Genomic DNA, 22,013 nt, shown 5'->3' with positions numbered 1-22,013 from the left:
AAGGAGTGACAGCAATGTGTGTGTCACCCTTGAAAGCGCACTGTGTGCAGAAGATGCCCAGACACATCTTTCACTCCTGCCTCTTTTCCTGTGGGAGCAGAGTTCACATGTTTATGCTTCACTCTGCTGAGCTCAGCCGACGGCAGGAAACGGAGATGTTGGATTCAAATGCACTTTGAGATAGGAAAGTGAGGAAAAACAGCAATGTGTGTGTCACCCTTGCAAAGCTCACTGGGTGCTGAAGATGGCGAGAGAGATCTTTCACTCCTGGCTCTTTGGCTGTGGGAGCAGAGTTCAAACGTTCGTGCTTTACTCTGCTGTGCTCAGAGAGCACCAGGCACCGGAGATGTTGGATTCAATCGCACTTTTAGGTAGGAAGGGAGGAGAGACAGCAATGAGTGTGTCACCCTTGCACTGCTCCCTGTGTGCTGAAGGTGCCCAGCAACATCTTTCACTCCTGCCTCTTTGGTTCTGGGAGCAGAGTTCAAACGTTCGTGCTTTACTCTGCTGTGCTCAGCTGGAAATAGGCACCGGAGATATTGAATTCAAATGCACTTTGAGGTAGGGATTGAGGAGAGACAGCAATGTGTGTGTCGCTCTTCAAAGCTCACTCTCTGCTGAAATTGCAAAGCAACATCTTTCATTCCTGCCTCTTTTCCGGTGGGAGCAGAGTTTAAACGTTCGTGCTTTACTCTGCTGTGCTCTGAGAGCACCAGGCACCAAAGATGTTGGATTCAAATGCACTTTGAGGTAGGAAAGTGAGGAGAGACAGCAATGTGTGTGTCACCCTTGCAAAGCTCACTGTGTGCTGAAGATGGCGAGAGAGATCTTTCACTCCTGGCTCTTGGGCTGTGGGAGCAGAGTTCAAACGTTCGTGCTTTACTCAGCTGTGCTCAGAGATGACCAGGCACCAGAGATGATTCAAATGCACTTTGTGGTAGGAAAATGAGGAGAGACAGCAATGTGTGTGTCACCCTTGCAAAGCTCACTGAGTGCTGAAGACGCCAAGAAACATCATTCGCACCTGGATCTTCTGCTCTGGGAGCAGAGTTCAAACATTCGTTTCCTACGCTGCTCTGCTCAGGCAGCTCCAGACTCCACCGATGTCGGATTCGAATGCACTTTGAGGTAGGGAAGTAAGGAGTGACAGCAATGTGTGTGTCACCCTTGAAAGGGCACTGTGTGCAGAAGATGCCCAGACACATCTTTCACTCCTGCCTCTTTTCCTGTGGGAGCAGAGTTCACATGTTTATGCTTCACTCTGCTGAGCTCAGCCGACGGCAGGAACTGGAGATGTTGGATTCAAATGCACTTTAAGGTAGGAAAGTGAGGAAAAACAGCAATGTGTGTGTCACCCTTGCAAAGCTCACTGGGTGCTGAAGATGGCGAGAGAGATCTTTCACTCCTGGCTCTTTGGCTGTGGGAGCAGAGTTCAAACGTTCGTGCTTTACTCTGCTGTGCTCAGAGAGCACCAGGCACCGGAGATGTTGGATTCAAACGCACTTTTAGGTAGGAAGGGAGGAGAGACAGCAATGAGTGTGTCACCCTTGCAGTGCTCCCTGTGTGCTGAAGATCCTCAGCAACATCTTTCACTCCTGCCTCTTTGGCTCTGGGAGCAGAGTTCAAACGTTCGTGCTTTACTCAGCTGTGCTCAGAGATGACCAGGCACCAGAGATGATTCAAATGCACTTTGTGGTAGGAAAGTGAGGAGAGACAGCAATGTGTGTGTCACCCTTGCAAAGCTCACTGTGTGCTAAAGATGGCGAGAGAGATCATTCACTCCTGGCTCTTTGGCTGCCGGAGCAGAGTTCAAACGTTCGTGCTTTACTCTGCTGTGCTCAGAGATTACCAGGCACCAGAGATGATTCAAATGCACTTTGAGATAGGAAAGTGAGGAGAGACAGCAATGTGTGTGTCACCCTTGCAAAGCTCACTGAGTGCTGAAGACGCCCAGAAACATCATTCGCACCTGGATCTTCTGCTCTGGGAGCAGAGTTCAAACATTCGTTTCCTACGCTGCTCTGCTCAGGCAGCTCCAGACTCCACCGATGTCGGATTCGAATGCACTTTGAGGTAAGGAAGTAAGGAGTGACAGCAATGTGTGTGTCACCCTTGAAAGGGCACTGTGTGCAGAAGATGCCCAGACAAATCTTTCACTCCTGCCTCTTTTCCTGTGGGAGCAGAGTTCACATGTTTATGCTTCACTCTGCTGAGCTCAGCCAACGGCAGGAAACGGAGATGTTGGATTCAAATGCACTTTGAGGTAGGAAAGTGAGGAAAAACAGCAATGTGTGTGTCACCCTTGCAAAGCTCACTGGGTGCTGAAGATGGCGAGAGAGATCTTTCACTCCTGGCTCTTTGGCTGTGGGAGCAGAGTTCAAACGTTCGTGCCTTACTCTGCTGTGCTCAGAGAGCACCAGGCACCAAAGATGTTGGATTCAATCGCACTTTTAGGTAGGAAGGGAGGAGAGACAGCAATGAGTGTGTCACCCTTGCAGTGCTCCCTGTGTGCTGAAGATCCTCAGCAACATCTTTCACTCCTGCCTCTTTGGCTCTGGGAGCAGAGTTCAAACGTTCCTGCTTTACTCAGCTGTGCTCAGAGATGTCCAGGCACCAGAGATGATTCAAATGCACTTTGTGGTAGGAAAATGAGGAGAGACAGCAATGTGTGTGTCACCCTTGCAAAGCTCACTGAGTGCTGAAGACGCCCAGAAACATCATTCGCACCTGGATCTTCTGCTCTGGGAGCAGAGTTCAAACATTCGTTTCCTACGCTGCTCTGCTCAGGCAGCTCCAGACTCCACGGATGTCGGATTCGAATGCACTGTGAGGTAGGGAAGTAAGGAGTGACAGCAATGTGTGTGTCACCCTTGAAAGCGCACTGTGTGCAGAAGATGCCCAGACACATCTTTCACTCCTGCCTCTTTTCCTGTGGGAGCAGAGTTCACATGTTTATGCTTCACTCTGCTGAGCTCAGCCGACGGCAGGAAACGGAGATGTTGGATTCAAATGCACTTTGAGGTAGGAAAGCGAGGAAAAACAGCAATGTGTGTGTCACCCTTGCAAAGCTCACTGGGTGCTGAAGATGGCGAGAGAGATCTTTCACTCCTGGCTCTTTGGCTGTGGGAGCAGAGTTCAAACGTTCGTGCTTTACTCTGCTGTGCTCAGAGAGCACCAGGCACCGGAGATGTTGGATTCAAACGCACTTTTAGGTAGGAAGGGAGGAGAGACAGCAATGAGTGTGTCACCCTTGCAGTGCTCCCTGTGTGCTGAAGGTGCCCAGCAACATCTTTCACTCCTGCCTCTTTGGTTCTGGGAGCAGAGTTCAAACGTTCGTGCTTTACTCTGCTGTGCTCAGCTGGAAATAGGCACCGGAGATATTGAATTCAAATGCACTTTGAGGTAGGGATTGAGGAGAGACAGCAATGTGTGTGTCGCTCTTCAAAGCTAACTCTCTGCTGAAATTGCAAAGCAACATCTTTCATTCCTGCCTCTTTTCCGGTGGGAGCAGAGTTTAAACGTTCGTGCTTTACTCTGCTGTGCTCTGAGAGCACCCGGCACCAAAGATGTTGGATTCAAATGCACTTTGAGGTAGGAAAGTGAGGAGAGACAGCAATGTGTGTGTCACCCTTGCAAAGCTCACTGTGTGCTAAAGATGGCGAGAGAGATCATTCACTCCTACCTCTTTGGCTCTGGGAGCAGAGTTCAAACGTTCGTGCTTTACTCAGCTGTGCTCAGAGATGACCAGGCACCAGAGATGATTCAAATGCACTTTGTGGTAGGAAAGTGAGGAGAGACAGCAATGTGTGTGTCACCCTTGCAAAGCTCACTGTGTGCTAAAGATGGCGAGAGAGATCATTCACTCCTGGCTCTTTGGCTGCCGGAGCAGAGTTCAAACGTTCGTGCTTTACTCTGCTGTGCTCAGAGATTACCAGGCACCAGAGATGATTCAAATGCACTTTGAGATAGGAAAGTGAGGAGAGACAGCAATGTGTGTGTCACCCTTGCAAAGCTCACTGAGTGCTGAAGACGCCCAGAAACATCATTCGCACCTGGATCTTCTGCTCTGGGAGCAGAGTTCAAACATTCGTTTCCTACGCTGCTCTGCTCAGGCAGCTCCAGACTCCACCGATGTCGGATTCGAATGCACTTTGAGGTAAGGAAGTAAGGAGTGACAGCAATGTGTGTGTCACCCTTGAAAGGGCACTGTGTGCAGAAGATGCCCAGACAAATCTTTCACTCCTGCCTCTTTTCCTGTGGGAGCAGAGTTCACATGTTTATGCTTCACTCTGCTGAGCTCAGCCAACGGCAGGAAACGGAGATGTTGGATTCAAATGCACTTTGAGGTAGGAAAGTGAGGAAAAACAGCAATGTGTGTGTCACCCTTGCAAAGCTCACTGGGTGCTGAAGATGGCGAGAGAGATCTTTCACTCCTGGCTCTTTGGCTGTGGGAGCAGAGTTCAAACGTTCGTGCCTTACTCTGCTGTGCTCAGAGAGCACCAGGCACCAAAGATGTTGGATTCAATCGCACTTTTAGGTAGGAAGGGAGGAGAGACAGCAATGAGTGTGTCACCCTTGCAGTGCTCCCTGTGTGCTGAAGATCCTCAGCAACATCTTTCACTCCTGCCTCTTTGGCTCTGGGAGCAGAGTTCAAACGTTCCTGCTTTACTCAGCTGTGCTCAGAGATGTCCAGGCACCAGAGATGATTCAAATGCACTTTGTGGTAGGAAAATGAGGAGAGACAGCAATGTGTGTGTCACCCTTGCAAAGCTCACTGAGTGCTGAAGACGCCCAGAAACATCATTCGCACCTGGATCTTCTGCTCTGGGAGCAGAGTTCAAACATTCGTTTCCTACGCTGCTCTGCTCAGGCAGCTCCAGACTCCACGGATGTCGGATTCGAATGCACTGTGAGGTAGGGAAGTAAGGAGTGACAGCAATGTGTGTGTCACCCTTGAAAGCGCACTGTGTGCAGAAGATGCCCAGACACATCTTTCACTCCTGCCTCTTTTCCTGTGGGAGCAGAGTTCACATGTTTATGCTTCACTCTGCTGAGCTCAGCCGACGGCAGGAAACGGAGATGTTGGATTCAAATGCACTTTGAGGTAGGAAAGCGAGGAAAAACAGCAATGTGTGTGTCACCCTTGCAAAGCTCACTGGGTGCTGAAGATGGCGAGAGAGATCTTTCACTCCTGGCTCTTTGGCTGTGGGAGCAGAGTTCAAACGTTCGTGCTTTACTCTGCTGTGCTCAGAGAGCACCAGGCACCGGAGATGTTGGATTCAAACGCACTTTTAGGTAGGAAGGGAGGAGAGACAGCAATGAGTGTGTCACCCTTGCAGTGCTCCCTGTGTGCTGAAGGTGCCCAGCAACATCTTTCACTCCTGCCTCTTTGGTTCTGGGAGCAGAGTTCAAACGTTCGTGCTTTACTCTGCTGTGCTCAGCTGGAAATAGGCACCGGAGATATTGAATTCAAATGCACTTTGAGGTAGGGATTGAGGAGAGACAGCAATGTGTGTGTCGCTCTTCAAAGCTAACTCTCTGCTGAAATTGCAAAGCAACATCTTTCATTCCTGCCTCTTTTCCGGTGGGAGCAGAGTTTAAACGTTCGTGCTTTACTCTGCTGTGCTCTGAGAGCACCCGGCACCAAAGATGTTGGATTCAAATGCACTTTGAGGTAGGAAAGTGAGGAGAGACAGCAATGTGTGTGTCACCCTTGCAAAGCTCACTGTGTGCTAAAGATGGCGAGAGAGATCATTCACTCCTGGCTCTTTGGCTGCGGGAGCAGAGTTCAAACGTTCGTGCTTTACTCTGCTGTGCTCAGAGATTACCAGGCACCAGAGATGATTCAAATGCACTTTGAGATAGGAAAGTGAGGAGAGACAGCAATGTGTGTGTCACCCTTGCAAAGCTCACTGAGTGCTGAAGACGCCCAGAAACATCATTCGCACCTGGATCTTCTGCTCTGGGAGCAGAGTTCAAACATTCGTTTCCTACGCTGCTCTGCTCAGGCAGCTCCAGACTCCACCGATGTCGGATTCGAATGCACTTTGAGGTAAGGAAGTAAGGAGTGACAGCAATGTGTGTGTCACCCTTGAAAGGGCACTGTGTGCAGAAGATGCCCAGACACATCTTTCACTCCTGCCTCTTTTCCTGTGGGAGCAGAGTTCACATGTTTATGCTTCACTCTGCTGAGCTCAGCCGACGGCAGGAAACGGAGATGTTGGATTCAAATGCACTTTGAGGTAGGAAAGTGAGGAAAAACAGCAATGTGTGTGTCACCCTTGCAAAGCTCACTGGGTGCTGAAGATGGCGAGAGAGATCTTTCACTCCTGGCTCTTTGGCTGTGGGAGCAGAGTTCAAACGTTCGTGCCTTACTCTGCTGTGCTCAGAGAGCACCAGGCACCAAAGATGTTGGATTCAATCGCACTTTTAGGTAGGAAGGGAGGAGAGACAGCAATGAGTGTGTCACCCTTGCAGTGCTCCCTGTGTGCTGAAGATCCTCAGCAACATCTTTCACTCCTGCCTCTTTGGCTCTGGGAGCAGAGTTCAAACGTTCCTGCTTTACTCAGCTGTGCTCAGAGATGTCCAGGCACCAGAGATGATTCAAATGCACTTTGTGGTAGGAAAATGAGGAGAGACAGCAATGTGTGTGTCACCCTTGCAAAGCTCACTGAGTGCTGAAGACGCCCAGAAACATCATTCGCACCTGGATCTTCTGCTCTGGGAGCAGAGTTCAAACATTCGTTTCCTACGCTGCTCTGCTCAGGCAGCTCCAGACTCCACCGATGTCGGATTCGAATGCACTTTGAGGTAGAGAAGTAAGGAGTGACAGCAATGTGTGTGTCACCCTTGAAAGCGCACTGTGTGCAGAAGATGCCCAGACACATCTTTCACTCCTGCCTCTTTTCCTGTGGGAGCAGAGTTCACATGTTTATGCTTCACTCTGCTGAGCTCAGCCGACGGCAGGAAACGGAGATGTTGGATTCAAATGCACTTTGAGATAGGAAAGTGAGGAAAAACAGCAATGTGTGTGTCACCCTTGCAAAGCTCACTGGGTGCTGAAGATGGCGAGAGAGATCTTTCACTCCTGGCTCTTTGGCTGTGGGAGCAGAGTTCAAACGTTCGTGCTTTACTCTGCTGTGCTCAGAGAGCACCAGGCACCGGAGATGTTGGATTCAAACGCACTTTTAGGTAGGAAGGGAGGAGAGACAGCAATGAGTGTGTCACCCTTGCAGTGCTCCCTGTGTGCTGAAGGTGCCCAGCAACATCTTTCACTCCTGCCTCTTTGGTTCTGGGAGCAGAGTTCAAACGTTCGTGCTTTACTCTGCTGTGCTCAGCTGGAAATAGGCACCGGAGATATTGAATTCAAATGCACTTTGAGGTAGGGATTGAGGAGAGACAGCAATGTGTGTGTCGCTCTTCAAAGCTCACTCTCTGCTGAAATTGCAAAGCAACATCTTTCATTCCTGCCTCTTTTCCGGTGGGAGCAGAGTTTAAACGTTCGTGCTTTACTCTGCTGTGCTCTGAGAGCACCAGGCACCAAAGATGTTGGATTCAAATGCACTTTGAGGTAGGAAAGTGAGGAGAGACAGCAATGTGTGTGTCACCCTTGCAAAGCTCACTGTGTGCTGAAGATGGCGAGAGAGATCATTCACTCCTGGCTCTTGGGCTGCGGGAGCAGAGTTCAAACGTTCGTGCTTTACTCTGCTGTGCTCAGAGATTACCAGGCACCAGAGATGATTCAAATGCACTTTGAGATAGGAAAGTGAGGAGAGACAGCAATGTGTGTGTCACCCTTGCAAAGCTCACTGAGTGCTGAAGACGCCCAGAAACATCATTCGCACCTGGATCTTCTGCTCTGGGAGCAGAGTTCAAACATTCGTTTCCTACGCTGCTCTGCTCAGGCAGCTCCAGACTCCACCGATGTCGGATTCGAATGCACTTTGAGGTAAGGAAGTAAGGAGTGACAGCAATGTGTGTGTCACCCTTGAAAGGGCACTGTGTGCAGAAGATGCCCAGACACATCTTTCACTCCTGCCTCTTTTCCTGTGGGAGCAGAGTTCACATGTTTATGCTTCACTCTGCTGAGCTCAGCCGACGGCAGGAAACGGAGATGTTGGATTCAAATGCACTTTGAGATAGGAAAGTGAGGAAAAACAGCATGTGTGTGTCACCCTTGCAAAGCTCACTGGGTGCTGAAGATGGCGAGAGAGATCTTTCACTCCTGGCTCTTTGGCTGTGGGAGCAGAGTTCAAACGTTCGTGCTTTACTCTGCTGTGCTCAGAGAGCACCAGGCACCGGAGATGTTGGATTCAAACGCACTTTTAGGTAGGAAGGGAGGAGAGACAGCAATGAGTGTGTCACCCTTGCAGTGCTCCCTGTGTGCTGAAGGTGCCCAGCAACATCTTTCACTCCTGCCTCTTTGGTTCTGGGAGCAGAGTTCAAACGTTCGTGCTTTACTCTGCTGTGCTCAGCTGGAAATAGGCACCGGTGATATTGAATTCAAATGCACTTTGAGGTAGGGATTGAGGAGAGACAGCAATGTGTGTGTCGCTCTTCAAAGCTCACTCTCTGCTGAAATTGCAAAGCAACATCTTTCATTCCTGCCTCTTTTCCGGTGGGAGCAGAGTTTAAACGTTCGTGCTTTACTCTGCTGTGCTCTGAGAGCACCAGGCACCAAAGATGTTGGATTCAAATGCACTTTGAGGTAGGAAAGTGAGGAGAGACAGCAATGTGTGTGTCACCCTTGCAAAGCTCACTGTGTGCTGAAGATGGCGAGAGAGATCATTCACTCCTGGCTCTTGGGCTGCGGGAGCAGAGTTCAAACGTTCGTGCTTTACTCTGCTGTGCTCAGTGATTACCAGGCACCAGAGATGATTCAAATGCACTTTGAGATAGGAAAGTGAGGAGAGACAGCAATGTGTGTGTCACCCTTGCAAAGCTCACTGAGTGCTGAAGACGCCCAGAAACATCATTCGCACCTGGATCTTCTGCTCTGGGAGCAGAGTTCAAACATTCGTTTCCTACGCTGCTCTGCTCAGGCAGCTCCAGACTCCACCGATGTCGGATTCGAATGCACTTTGAGGTAAGGAAGTAAGGAGTGACAGCAATGTGTGTGTCACCCTTGAAAGGGCACTGTGTGCAGAAGATGCCCAGACACATCTTTCACTCCTGCCTCTTTTCCTGTGGGAGCAGAGTTCACATGTTTATGCTTCACTCTGCTGAGCTCAGCCGACGGCAGGAAACGGAGATGTTGGATTCAAATGCACTTTGAGATAGGAAAGTGAGGAAAAACAGCAATGTGTGTGTCACCCTTGCAAAGCTCACTGGGTGCTGAAGATGGCGAGAGAGATCTTTCACTCCTGGCTCTTTGGCTGTGGGAGCAGAGTTCAAACGTTCGTGCTTTACTCTGCTGTGCTCAGAGAGCACCAGGCACCGGAGATGTTGGATTCAAACGCACTTTTAGGTAGGAAGGGAGGAGAGACAGCAATGAGTGTGTCACCCTTGCAGTGCTCCCTGTGTGCTGAAGGTGCCCAGCAACATCTTTCACTCCTGCCTCTTTGGTTCTGGGAGCAGAGTTCAAACGTTCGTGCTTTACTCTGCTGTGCTCAGCTGGAAATAGGCACCGGAGATATTGAATTCAAATGCACTTTGAGGTAGGGATTGAGGAGAGACAGCAATGTGTGTGTCGCTCTTCAAAGCTCACTCTCTGCTGAAATTGCAAAGCAACATCTTTCATTCCTGCCTCTTTTCCGGTGGGAGCAGAGTTTAAACGTTCGTGCTTTACTCTGCTGTGCTCTGAGAGCACCAGGCACCAAAGATGTTGGATTCAAATGCACTTTGAGGTAGGAAAGTGAGGAGAGACAGCAATGTGTGTGTCACCCTTGCAAAGCTCACTGTGTGCTAAAGATGGCGAGAGAGATCATTCACTCCTGGCTCTTTGGCTGTGGGAGCAGAGTTCAAACGTTCGTGCTTTACTCAGCTGTGCTCAGAGATGACCAGGCACCAGAGATGATTCAAATGCACTTTGTGGTAGGAAAATGAGGAGAGACAGCAATGTGTGTGTCACCCTTGCAAAGCTCACTGAGTGCTGAAGACGCCAAGAAACATCATTCGCACCTGGATCTTCTGCTCTGGGAGCAGAGTTCCAACATTCGTTTCCTACGCTGCTCTGCTCAGGCAGCTCCAGACTCCACGGATGTCGGATTCGAATGCACTTTGAGGTAGGGAAGTAAGGAGTGACAGCAATGTGTGTGTCACCCTTGAAAGGGCACTGTGTGCAGAAGATGCCCAGACACATCTTTCACTCCTGCCTCTTTTCCTGTGGGAGCAGAGTTCACATGTTTATGCTTCACTCTGCTGAGCTCAGCCGACGGCAGGAACTGGAGATGTTGGATTCAAATGCACTTTAAGGTAGGAAAGTGAGGAAAAACAGCAATGTGTGTGTCACCCTTGCAAAGCTCACTGGGTGCTGAAGATGGCGAGAGAGATCTTTCACTCCTGGCTCTTTGGCTGTGGGAGCAGAGTTCAAACGTTCGTGCTTTACTCTGCTGTGCTCAGAGAGCACCAGGCACCGGAGATGTTGGATTCAAACGCACTTTTAGGTAGGAAGGGAGGAGAGACAGCAATGAGTGTGTCACCCTTGCAGTGCTCCCTGTGTGCTGAAGATCCTCAGCAACATCTTTCACTCCTAACTCTTTGGCTCTGGAAGCAGAGTTCAAACGTTCGTGCTTTACTCAGCTGTGCTCAGAGATGACCAGGCACCAGAGATGATTCAAATGCACTTTGTGGTAGGAAAGTGAGGAGAGACAGCAATGTGTGTGTCACCCTTGCAAAGCTCACTGAGTGCTGAAGACGCCCAGAAACATCATTCGCACCTGGATCTTCTGCTCTGGGAGCAGAGTTCAAACATTCGTTTCCTACGCTGCTCTGCTCAGGCAGCTCCAGACTCCACGGATGTCGGATTCGAATGCACTTTGAGGTAGGGAAGTAAGGAGTGACAGCAATGTGTGTGTCACCCTTGAAAGCGCACTGTGTGCAGAAGATGCCCAGACACATCTTTCACTCCTGCCTCTTTTCCTGTGGGAGCAGAGTTCACATGTATATGCTTCACTCTGCTGAGCTCAGCCGACGGCAGGAAACAGAGATGTTGGATTCAAATGCACTTTGAGGTAGGAAAGTGAGGAGAGACAGCAATGTGTGTGTCACCCTTGCAAAGCTCACTGGGTGCTGAAGATGGCGAGAGAGATCTTTCACTCCTGGCTCTTTGGCTGTGGGAGCAGAGTTCAAACGTTCGTGCTTTACTCTGCTGTGCTCAGAGAGCACCAGGCACCAGAGATGTTGGATTCAAACGCACTTTTAGGTAGGAAGGGAGGAGAGACAGCAATGAGTGTGTCACCCTTGCAGTGCTCCCTGTGTGCTGAAGGTGCCCAGCAACATCTTTCACTCCTGCCTCTTTGGTTCTGGGAGCAGAGTTCAAACGTTCGTGCTTTTTACTCTGCTGTGCTCAGCTGGAAATAGGCACCGGAGATATTGAATTCAAATGCACTTTGAGGTAGGGATTGAGGAGAGACAGCAATGTGTGTGTCGCTCTTCAAAGCTCACTCTCTGCTGAAATTGCAAAGCAACATCTTTCATTCCTGCCTCTTTTCCGGTGGGAGCAGAGTTTAAACGTTCGTGCTTTACTCTGCTGTGCTCTGAGAGCACCAGGCACCAAAGATGTTGGATTCAAATGCACTTTGAGGTAGGAAAGTGAGGAGAGACAGCAATGTGTGTGTCACCCTTGCAAAGCTCACTGTGTGCTGAAGATGGCGAGAGAGATCATTCACTCCTGGCTCTTGGGCTGCGGGAGCAGAGTTCAAACGTTCGTGCTTTACTCTGCTGTGCTCAGAGATGACCAGGCACCAGAGATGATTCAAATGCACTTTGTGGTAGAAAAATGAGGAGAGACAGCAATGTGTGTGTCACCCTTGCAAAGCTCACTGAGTGCTGAAGACGCCCAGAAACATCATTCACACCTGGATCTTCTGCTCTGGGAGCAGAGTTCAAACATTCGTTTCCTACGCTGCTCTGCTCAGGCAGCTCCAGACTCCACCGATGTCGGATTCGAATGCACTTTGAGGTAAGGAAGTAAGGAGTGACAGCAATGTGTGTGTCACCCTTGAAAGGGCACTGTGTGCAGAAGATGCCCAGACACATCTTTCACTCCTGCCTCTTTTCCTGTGGGAGCAGAGTTCACATGTTTATGCTTCACTCTGCTGAGCTCAGCCGACGGCAGGAACCGGAGATGTTGGATTCAAATGCACTTTGAGGTAGGAAAGTGAGGAAAAACAGCAATGTGTGTGTCACCCTTGCAAAGCTCACTGGGTGCTGAAGATGGCGAGAGAGATCTTTCACTCCTGGCTCTTTGGCTGTGGGAGCAGAGTTCAAACGTTCGTGCCTTACTCTGCTGTGCTCAGAGAGCACCAGGCACCAAAGATGTTGGATTCAATCGCACTTTTAGGTAGGAAGGGAGGAGAGACAGCAATGAGTGTGTCACCCTTGCAGTGCTCCCTGTGTGCTGAAGATCCTCAGCAACATCTTTCACTCCTGCCTCTTTGGCTCTGGGAGCAGAGTTCAAACGTTCCTGCTTTACTCAGCTGTGCTCAGAGATGACCAGGCACCAGAGATGATTCAAATGCACTTTGTGGTAGGAAAATGAGGAGAGACAGCAATGTGTGTGTCACCCTTGCAAAGCTCACTGAGTGCTGAAGACGCCCAGAAACATCATTCGCACCTGGATCTTCTGCTCTGGGAGCAGAGTTCAAACATTCGTTTCCTACGCTGCTCTGCTCAGGCAGCTCCAGACTCCACCGATGTCGGATTCGAATGCACTTTGAGGTAGAGAAGTAAGGAGTGACAGCAATGTGTGTGTCACCCTTGAAAGCGCACTGTGTGCAGAAGATGCCCAGACACATCTTTCACTCCTGCCTCTTTTCCTGTGGGAGCAGAGTTCACATGTTTATGCTTCACTCTGCTGAGCTCAGCCGACGGCAGGAAACGGAGATGTTGGATTCAAATGCACTTTGAGATAGGAAAGTGAGGAAAAACAGCAATGTGTGTGTCACCCTTGCAAAGCTCACTGGGTGCTGAAGATGGCGAGAGAGATCTTTCACTCCTGGCTCTTTGGCTGTGGGAGCAGAGTTCAAACGTTCGTGCCTTACTCTGCTGTGCTCAGAGAGCACCAGGCACCAAAGAGGTTGGATTCAATCGCACTTTTAGGTAGGAAGGGAGGAGAGACAGCAATGAGTGTGTCACCCTTGCAGTGCTCCCTGTGTGCTGAAGGTGCCCAGCAACATCTTTCACTCCTGCCTCTTTGGTTCTGGGAGCAGAGTTCAAACGTTCGTGCTTTACTCTGCTGTGCTCAGCTGGAAATAGGCACCGGAGATATTGAATTCAAATGCACTTTGAGGTAGGGATTGAGGAGAGACAGCAATGTGTGTGTCGCTCTTCAAAGCTCACTCTCTGCTGAAATTGCAAAGCAACATCTTTCATTCCTGCCTCTTTTCCGGTGGGAGCAGAGTTTAAACGTTCGTGCTTTACTCTGCTGTGCTCTGAGAGCACCAGGCACCAAAGATGTTGGATTCAAATGCACTTTGAGGTAGGAAAGTGAGGAGAGACAGCAATGTGTGTGTCACCCTTGCAAAGCTCACTGTGTGCTAAAGATGGCGAGAGAGATCATTCACTCCTGGCTCTTTGGCTGTGGGAGCAGAGTTCAAACGTTCGTGCTTTACTCAGCTGTGCTCAGAGATGACCAGGCACCAGAGATGATTCAAATGCACTTTGTGGTAGGAAAATGAGGAGAGACAGCAATGTGTGTGTCACCCTTGCAAAGCTCACTGAGTGCTGAAGACGCCAAGAAACATCATTCGCACCTGGATCTTCTGCTCTGGGAGCAGAGTTCAAACATTCGTTTCCTACGCTGCTCTGCTCAGGCAGCTCCAGACTCCACGGATGTAGGATTCGAATGCACTTTGAGGTAGGGAAGTAAGGAGTGACAGCAATGTGTGTGTCACCCTTGAAAGCGCACTGTGTGCAGAAGATGCCCAGACACATCTTTCACTCCTGCCTCTTTTCCTGTGGGAGCAGAGTTCACATGTATATGCTTCACTCTGCTGAGCTCAGCCGACGGCAGGAAACAGAGATGTTGGATTCAAATGCACTTTGAGGTAGGAAAGTGAGGAAAAACAGCAATGTGTGTGTCACCCTTGCAAAGCTCACTGGGTGCTGAAGATGGCGAGAGAGATCTTTCACTCCTGGCTCTTTGGCTGTGGGAGCAGAGTTCAAACGTTCGTGCTTTACTCTGCTGTGCTCAGAGAGCACCAGGCACCAGAGATGTTTGATTCAAACGCACTTTTAGGTAGGAAGGGAGGAGAGACAGCAATGAGTGTGTCACCCTTGCAGTGCTCCCTGTGTGCTGAAGGTGCCCAGCAACATCTTTCACTCCTGCCTCTTTGGTTCTGGGAGCAGAGTTCAAACGTTCGTGCTTTACTCTGCTGTGCTCAGCTGGAAATAGGCACCGGAGATATTGAATTCAAATGCACTTTGAGGTAGGGATTGAGGAGAGACAGCAATGTGTGTGTCGCTCTTCAAAGCTCACTCTCTGCTGAAATTGCAAAGCAACATCTTTCATTCCTGCCTCTTTTCCGGTGGGAGCAGAGTTTAAACGTTCGTGCTTTACTCTGCTGTGCTCTGAGAGCACCAGGCACCAAAGATGTTGGATTCAAATGCACTTTGAGGTAGGAAAGTGAGGAGAGACAGCAATGTGTGTGTCACCCTTGCAAAGCTCACTGTGTGCTGAAGATGGCGAGAGAGATCATTCACTCCTGGCTCTTGGGCTGCGGGAGCAGAGTTCAAACGTTCCTGCTTTACTCAGCTGTGCTCAGAGATTACCAGGCACCAGAGATGATTCAAATGCACTTTGTGGTAGGAAAATGAGGAGAGACAGCAATGTGTGTGTCACCCTTGCAAAGCTCACTGAGTGCTGAAGACGCCCAGAAACATCATTCGCACCTGGATCTTCTGCTCTGGGAGCAGAGTTCAAACATTCGTTTCCTACGCTGCTCTGCTCAGGCAGCTCCAGACTCCACCGATGTCGGATTCGAATGCACTTTGAGGCAAGGAAGTAAGGAGTGACAGCAATGTGTGTGTCACCCTTGAAAGGGCACTGTGTGCAGAAGATGCCCAGACACATCTTTCACTCCTGCCTCTTTTCCTGTGGGAGCAGAGTTCACATGTTTATGCTTCACTCTGCTGAGCTCAGCCGACGGCAGGAACCGGAGATGTTGGATTCAAATGCACTTTGAGGTAGGAAAGTGAGGAAAAACAGCAATGTGTGTGTCACCCTTGCAAAGCTCACTGGGTGCTGAAGATGGCGAGAGAGATCTTTCACTCCTGGCTCTTTGGCTGTGGGAGCAGAGTTCAAACGTTCGTGCCTTACTCTGCTGTGCTCAGAGAGCACCAGGCACCAAAGATGTTGGATTCAATCGCACTTTTAGGTAGGAAGGGAGGAGAGACAGCAATGAGTGTGTCACCCTTGCAGTGCTCCCTGTGTGCTGAAGATCCTCCGCAACATCTTTCACTCCTGCCTCTTTGGCTCTGGGAGCAGAGTTCAAACGTTCCTGCTTTACTCAGCTGTGCTCAGAGATGACCAGGCACCAGAGATGATTCAAATGCACTTTGTGGTAGGAAAATGAGGAGAGACAGCAATGTGTGTGTCACCCTTGCAAAGCTCACTGAGTGCTGAAGACGCCCAGAAACATCATTCGCACCTGGATCTTCTGCTCTGGGAGCAGAGTTCAAACATTCGTTTCCTACGCTGCTCTGCTCAGGCAGCTCCAGACTCCACCGATGTCGGATTCGAATGCACTTTGAGGTAGAGAAGTAAGGAGTGACAGCAATGTGTGTGTCACCCTTGAAAGCGCACTGTGTGCAGAAGATGCCCAGACACATCTTTCACTCCTGCCTCTTTTCCTGTGGGAGCAGAGTTCACATGTTTATGCTTCACTCTGCTGAGCTCAGCCGACGGCAGGAAACGGAGATGTTGGATTCAAATGCACTTTGAGATAGGAAAGTGAGGAAAAACAGCAATGTGTGTGTCACCCTTGCAAAGCTCACTGGGTGCTGAAGATGGCGAGAGAGATCTTTCACTCCTGGCTCTTTGGCTGTGGGAGCAGAGTTCAAACGTTCGTGCCTTACTCTGCTGTGCTCAGAGAGCACCAGGCACCAAAGAGGTTGGATTCAATCGCACTTTTAGGTAGGAAGGGAGGAGAGACAGCAATGAGTGTGTCACCCTTGCAGTGCTCCCTGTGTGCTGAAGGTGCCCAGCAACATCTTTCACTCCTGCCTCTTTGGTTCTGGGAGCAGAGTTCAAACGTTCGTGCTTTACTCTGCTGTGCTCAGCTGGAAATAGGCACCGGAGATATTGAATTCAAATGGACTTTGAGGTAGGGATTGAGGAGAGACAGCAATGTGTGTGTCGCTCTTCAAAGCTCACTCTCTGCTGAAATTGCAAAGCAACATCTTTCATTCCTGCCTCTTTTCCGGTGGGAGCAGAGTTTAAACGTTCGTGCTTTACTCTGCTGTGCTCTGAGAGCACCAGGCACCAAAGATGTTGGATTCAAATGCACTTTGAGGTAGGAAAGTGAGGAGAGACAGCAATGTGTGTGTCACCCTTGCAAAGCTCACTGTGTGCTAAAGATGGCGAGAGAGATCATTCACTCCTGGCTCTTTGGCTGTGGGAGCAGAGTTCAAACGTTCGTGCTTTACTCAGCTGTGCTCAGAGATGACCAGGCACCAGAGATGATTCAAATGCACTTTGTGGTAGGAAAATGAGGAGAGACAGCAATGTGTGTGTCACCCTTGCAAAGCTCACTGAGTGCTGAAGACGCCAAGAAACATCATTCGCACCTGGATCTTCTGCTCTGGGAGCAGAGTTCAAACATTCGTTTCCTACGCTGCTCTGCTCAGGCAGCTCCAGACTCCACGGATGTAGGATTTGAATGCACTTTGAGGTAGGGAAGTAAGGAGTGACAGCAATGTGTGTGTCACCCTTGAAAGCGCACTGTGTGCAGAAGATGCCCAGACACATCTTTCACTCCTGCCTCTTTTCCTGTGGGAGCAGAGTTCACATGTATATGCTTCACTCTGCTGAGCTCAGCCGACGGCAGGAAACAGAGATGTTGGATTCAAATGCACTTTGAGGTAGGAAAGTGAGGAAAAACAGCAATGTGTGTGTCACCCTTGCAAAGCTCACTGGGTGCTGAAGATGGCGAGAGAGATCTTTCACTCCTGGCTCTTTGGCTGTGGGAGCAGAGTTCAAACGTTCGTGCCTTACTCTGCTGTGCTCAGAGAGCACCAGGCACCAAAGAGGTTGGATTCAATCGCACTTTTAGGTAGGAAGGGAGGAGAGACAGCAATGAGTGTGTCACCCTTGCAGTGCTCCCTGTGTGCTGAAGGTGCCCAGCAACATCTTTCACTCCTGCCTCTTTGGTTCTGGGAGCAGAGTTCAAACGTTCGTGCTTTACTCTGCTGTGCTCAGCTGGAAATAGGCACCGGAGATATTGAATTCAAATGGACTTTGAGGTAGGGATTGAGGAGAGACAGCAATGTGTGTGTCGCTCTTCAAAGCTCACTCTCTGCTGAAATTGCAAAGCAACATCTTTCATTCCTGCCTCTTTTCCGGTGGGAGCAGAGTTTAAACGTTCGTGCTTTACTCTGCTGTGCTCTGAGAGCACCAGGCACCAAAGATGTTGGATTCAAATGCACTTTGAGGTAGGAAAGTGAGGAGAGACAGCAATGTGTGTGTCACCCTTGCAAAGCTCACTGTGTGCTAAAGATGGCGAGAGAGATCATTCACTCCTGGCTCTTTGGCTGTGGGAGCAGAGTTCAAACGTTCGTGCTTTACTCAGCTGTGCTCAGAGATGACCAGGCACCAGAGATGATTCAAATGCACTTTGTGGTAGGAAAATGAGGAGAGACAGCAATGTGTGTGTCACCCTTGCAAAGCTCACTGAGTGCTGAAGACGCCAAGAAACATCATTCGCACCTGGATCTTCTGCTCTGGGAGCAGAGTTCAAACATTCGTTTCCTACGCTGCTCTGCTCAGGCAGCTCCAGACTCCACGGATGTAGGATTTGAATGCACTTTGAGGTAGGGAAGTAAGGAGTGACAGCAATGTGTGTGTCACCCTTGAAAGCGCACTGTGTGCAGAAGATGCCCAGACACATCTTTCACTCCTGCCTCTTTTCCTGTGGGAGCAGAGTTCACATGTATATGCTTCACTCTGCTGAGCTCAGCCGACGGCAGGAAACAGAGATGTTGGATTCAAATGCACTTTGAGGTAGGAAAGTGAGGAAAAACAGCAATGTGTGTGTCACCCTTGCAAAGCTCACTGGGTGCTGAAGATGGCGAGAGAGATCTTTCACTCCTGGCTCTTTGGCTGTGGGAGCAGAGTTCAAACGTTCGTGCTTTACTCTGCTGTGCTCAGAGAGCACCAGGCACCGGAGATGTTGGATTCAAACGCACTTTTAGGTAGGAAGGGAGGAGAGACAGCAATGAGTGTGTCACCCTTGCAGTGCTCCCTGTGTGCTGAAGGTGCCCAGCAACATCTTTCACTCCTGCCTCTTTGGTTCTGGGAGCAGAGTTCAAACGTTCGTGCTTTACTCTGCTGTGCTCAGCCGGAAATAGGCACCGGAGATATTGAATTCAAATGCACTTTGAGGTAGGGATTGAGGAGAGACAGCAATGTGTGTGTCGCTCTTCAAAGCTCACTCTCTGCTGAAATTGCAAAGCAACATCTTTCATTCCTGCCTCTTTTCCGGTGGGAGCAGAGTTTAAACGTTCGTGCTTTACTCTGCTGTGCTCTGAGAGCACCAGGCACCAAAGATGTTGGATTCAAATGCACTTTGAGGTAGGAAAGTGAGGAGAGACAGCAATGTGTGTGTCACCCTTGCAAAGCTCACTGTGTGCTGAAGATGGCGAGAGAGATCATTCACTCCTGGCTCTTGGGCTGCGGGAGCAGAGTTCAAACGTTCGTGCTTTACTCAGCTGTGCTCAGAGATGACCAGGCACCAGAGATGATTCAAATGCACTTTGTGGTAGGAAAATGAGGAGAGACAGCAATGTGTGTGTCACCCTTGCAAAGCTCACTGAGTGCTGAAGACGCCCAGAAACATCATTCGCACCTGGATCTTCTGCTCTGGGAGCAGAGTTCAAACATTCGTTTCCTACGCTGCTCTGCTCAGGCAGCTCCAGACTCCACCGATGTCGGATTCGAATGCACTTTGAGGTAGGGAAGTAAGGAGTGACAGCAATGTGTGTGTCACCCTTGAAAGGGCACTGTGTGCAGAAGATGCCCAGACACATCTTTCACTCCTGCCTCTTTTCCTGTGGGAGCAGAGTTCACATGTTTATGCTTCACTCTGCTGAGCTCAGCCGACGGCAGGAAACGGAGATGTTGGATTCAAATGCACTTTGAGGTAGGAAAGTGAGGAAAAACAGCAATGTGTGTGTCACCCTTGCAAAGCTCACTGGGTGCTGAAGATGGCGAGAGAGATCTTTCACTCCTGGCTCTTTGGCTGTGGGAGCAGAGTTCAAACGTTCGTGCCTTACTCTGCTGTGCTCAGAGAGCACCAGGCACCAAAGAGGTTGGATTCAATCGCACTTTTAGGTAGGAAGGGAGGAGAGACAGCAATGAGTGTGTCACCCTTGCAGTGCTCCCTGTGTGCTGAAGATCCTCAGCAACATCTTTCACTCCTGCCTCTTTGGCTCTGGGAGCAGAGTTCAAACGTTCCTGCTTTACTCAGCTGTGCTCAGAGATGACCAGGCACCAGAGATGATTCAAATGCACTTTGTGGTAGGAAAATGAGGAGAGACAGCAATGTGTGTGTCACCCTTGCAAAGCTCACTGAGTGCTGAAGACGCCCAGAAACATCATTCGCACCTGGATCTTCTGCTCTGGGAGCAGAGTTCAAACATTCGTTTCCTACGCTGCTCTGCTCAGGCAGCTCCAGACTCCACCGATGTCGGATTCGAATGCACTTTGAGGTAGGGAAGTAAGGAGTGACAGCAATGTGTGTGTCACCCTTGAAAGCGCACTGTGTGCAGAAGATGCCCAGACACATCTTTCACTCCTGCCTCTTTTCCTGTGGGAGCAGAGTTCACATATTTATGCTTCACTCTGCTGAGCTCAGCCGACGGCAGGAAACGGAGATGTTGGATTCAAATGCACTTTGAGGTAGGAAAGTGAGGAAAAACAGCAATGTGTGTGTCACCCTTGCAAAGCTCACTGGGTGCTGAAGATGGCGAGAGAGATCTTTCACTCCTGGCTCTTTGGCTGTGGGAGCAGAGTTCAAACGTTCGTGCTTTACTCTGCTGTGCTCAGAGAGCACCAGGCACCGGAGATGTTGGATTCAAACACACTTTTAGGTAGGAAGGGAGGAGAGACAGCAATGAGTGTGTCACCCTTGCAGTGCTCCCTGTGTGCTGAAGATCCTCAGCAACATCTTTCACTCCTACCTCTTTGGCTGTGGGAGCAGAGTTCAAACGTTCGTGCTTTACTCAGCTGTGCTCAGAGATGACCAGGCACCAGAGATGATTCAAATGCACTTTGTGGTAGGAAAATGAGGAGAGACAGCAATGTGTGTGTCACCCTTGCAAAGCTCACTGAGTGCTGAAGACGCCAAGAAACATCATTCGCACCTGGATCTTCTGCTCTGGGAGCAGAGTTCAAACATTCGTTTCCTACGCTGCTCTGCTCAGGCAGCTCCAGACTCCACCGATGTCGGATTCGAATGCACTTTGAGGTAGGGAAGTAAGGAGTGACAGCAATGTGTGTGTCACCCTTGAAAGGGCACTGTGTGCAGAAGATGCCCAGACACATCTTTCACTCCTGCCTCTTTTCCTGTGGGAGCAGAGTTCACATATTTATGCTTCACTCTGCTGAGCTCAGCCGACGGCAGGAAACAGAGATGTTGGATTCAAATGCACTTTGAGGTAGGAAAGTGAGGAAAAACAGCAATGTGTGTGTCACCCTTGCAAAGCTCACTGGGTGCTGAAGATGGCGAGAGAGATCTTTCACTCCTGGCTCTTTGGCTGTGGGAGCAGAGTTCAAACGTTCGTGCTTTACTCTGCTGTGCTCAGAGAGCACCAGGCACCGGAGATGTTGGATTCAAACGCACTTTTAGGTAGGAAGGGAGGAGAGACAGCAATGAGTGTGTCACCCTTGCAGTGCTCCCTGTGTGCTGAAGATCCTCAGCAACATCTTTCACTCCTACCTCTTTGGCTGTGGGAGCAGAGTTCAAACGTTCGTGCTTTACTCAGCTGTGCTCAGAGATGACCAGGCACCAGAGATGATTCAAATGCACTTTGTGGTAGGAAAATGAGGAGAGACAGCAATGTGTGTGTCACCCTTGCAAAGCTCACTGAGTGCTGAAGACGCCAAGAAATATCATTCGCACCTGGATCTTCTGCTCTGGGAGCAGAGTTCAAACATTCGTTTCCTACGCTGCTCTGCTCAGGCAGCTCCAGACTCCACGGATGTCGGATTCGAATGCACTTTGAGGTAGGGAAGTAAGGAGTGACAGCAATGTGTGTGTCACCCTTGAAAGGGCACTGTGTGCAGAAGATGCCCAGACACATCTTTCACTCCTGCCTCTTTTCCTGTGGGAGCAGAGTTCACATGTATATGCTTCACTCTGCTGAGCTCAGCTGACGGCAGGAAACAGAGATGTTGGATTCAAATGCACTTTGAGGTAGGAAAGTGAGGAAAAACAGCAATGTGTGTGTCACCCTTGCAAAGCTCACTGGGTGCTGAAGATGGCGAGAGAGATCTTTCACTCCTGGCTCTTTGGCTGTGGGAGCAGAGTTCAAACGTTCGTGCTTTACTCTGCTGTGCTCAGAGAGCACCAGGCACCAGAGATGTTGGATTCAAACGCACTTTTAGGTAGGAAGGGAGGAGAGACAGCAATGAGTGT

This window comes from Lathamus discolor, chromosome 7, assembly GCF_037157495.1.
Source record: "Lathamus discolor isolate bLatDis1 chromosome 7, bLatDis1.hap1, whole genome shotgun sequence".
Taxonomy (NCBI): domain Eukaryota; kingdom Metazoa; phylum Chordata; class Aves; order Psittaciformes; family Psittacidae; genus Lathamus; species Lathamus discolor.
This window is presented reverse-complemented; position numbering follows the sequence as displayed.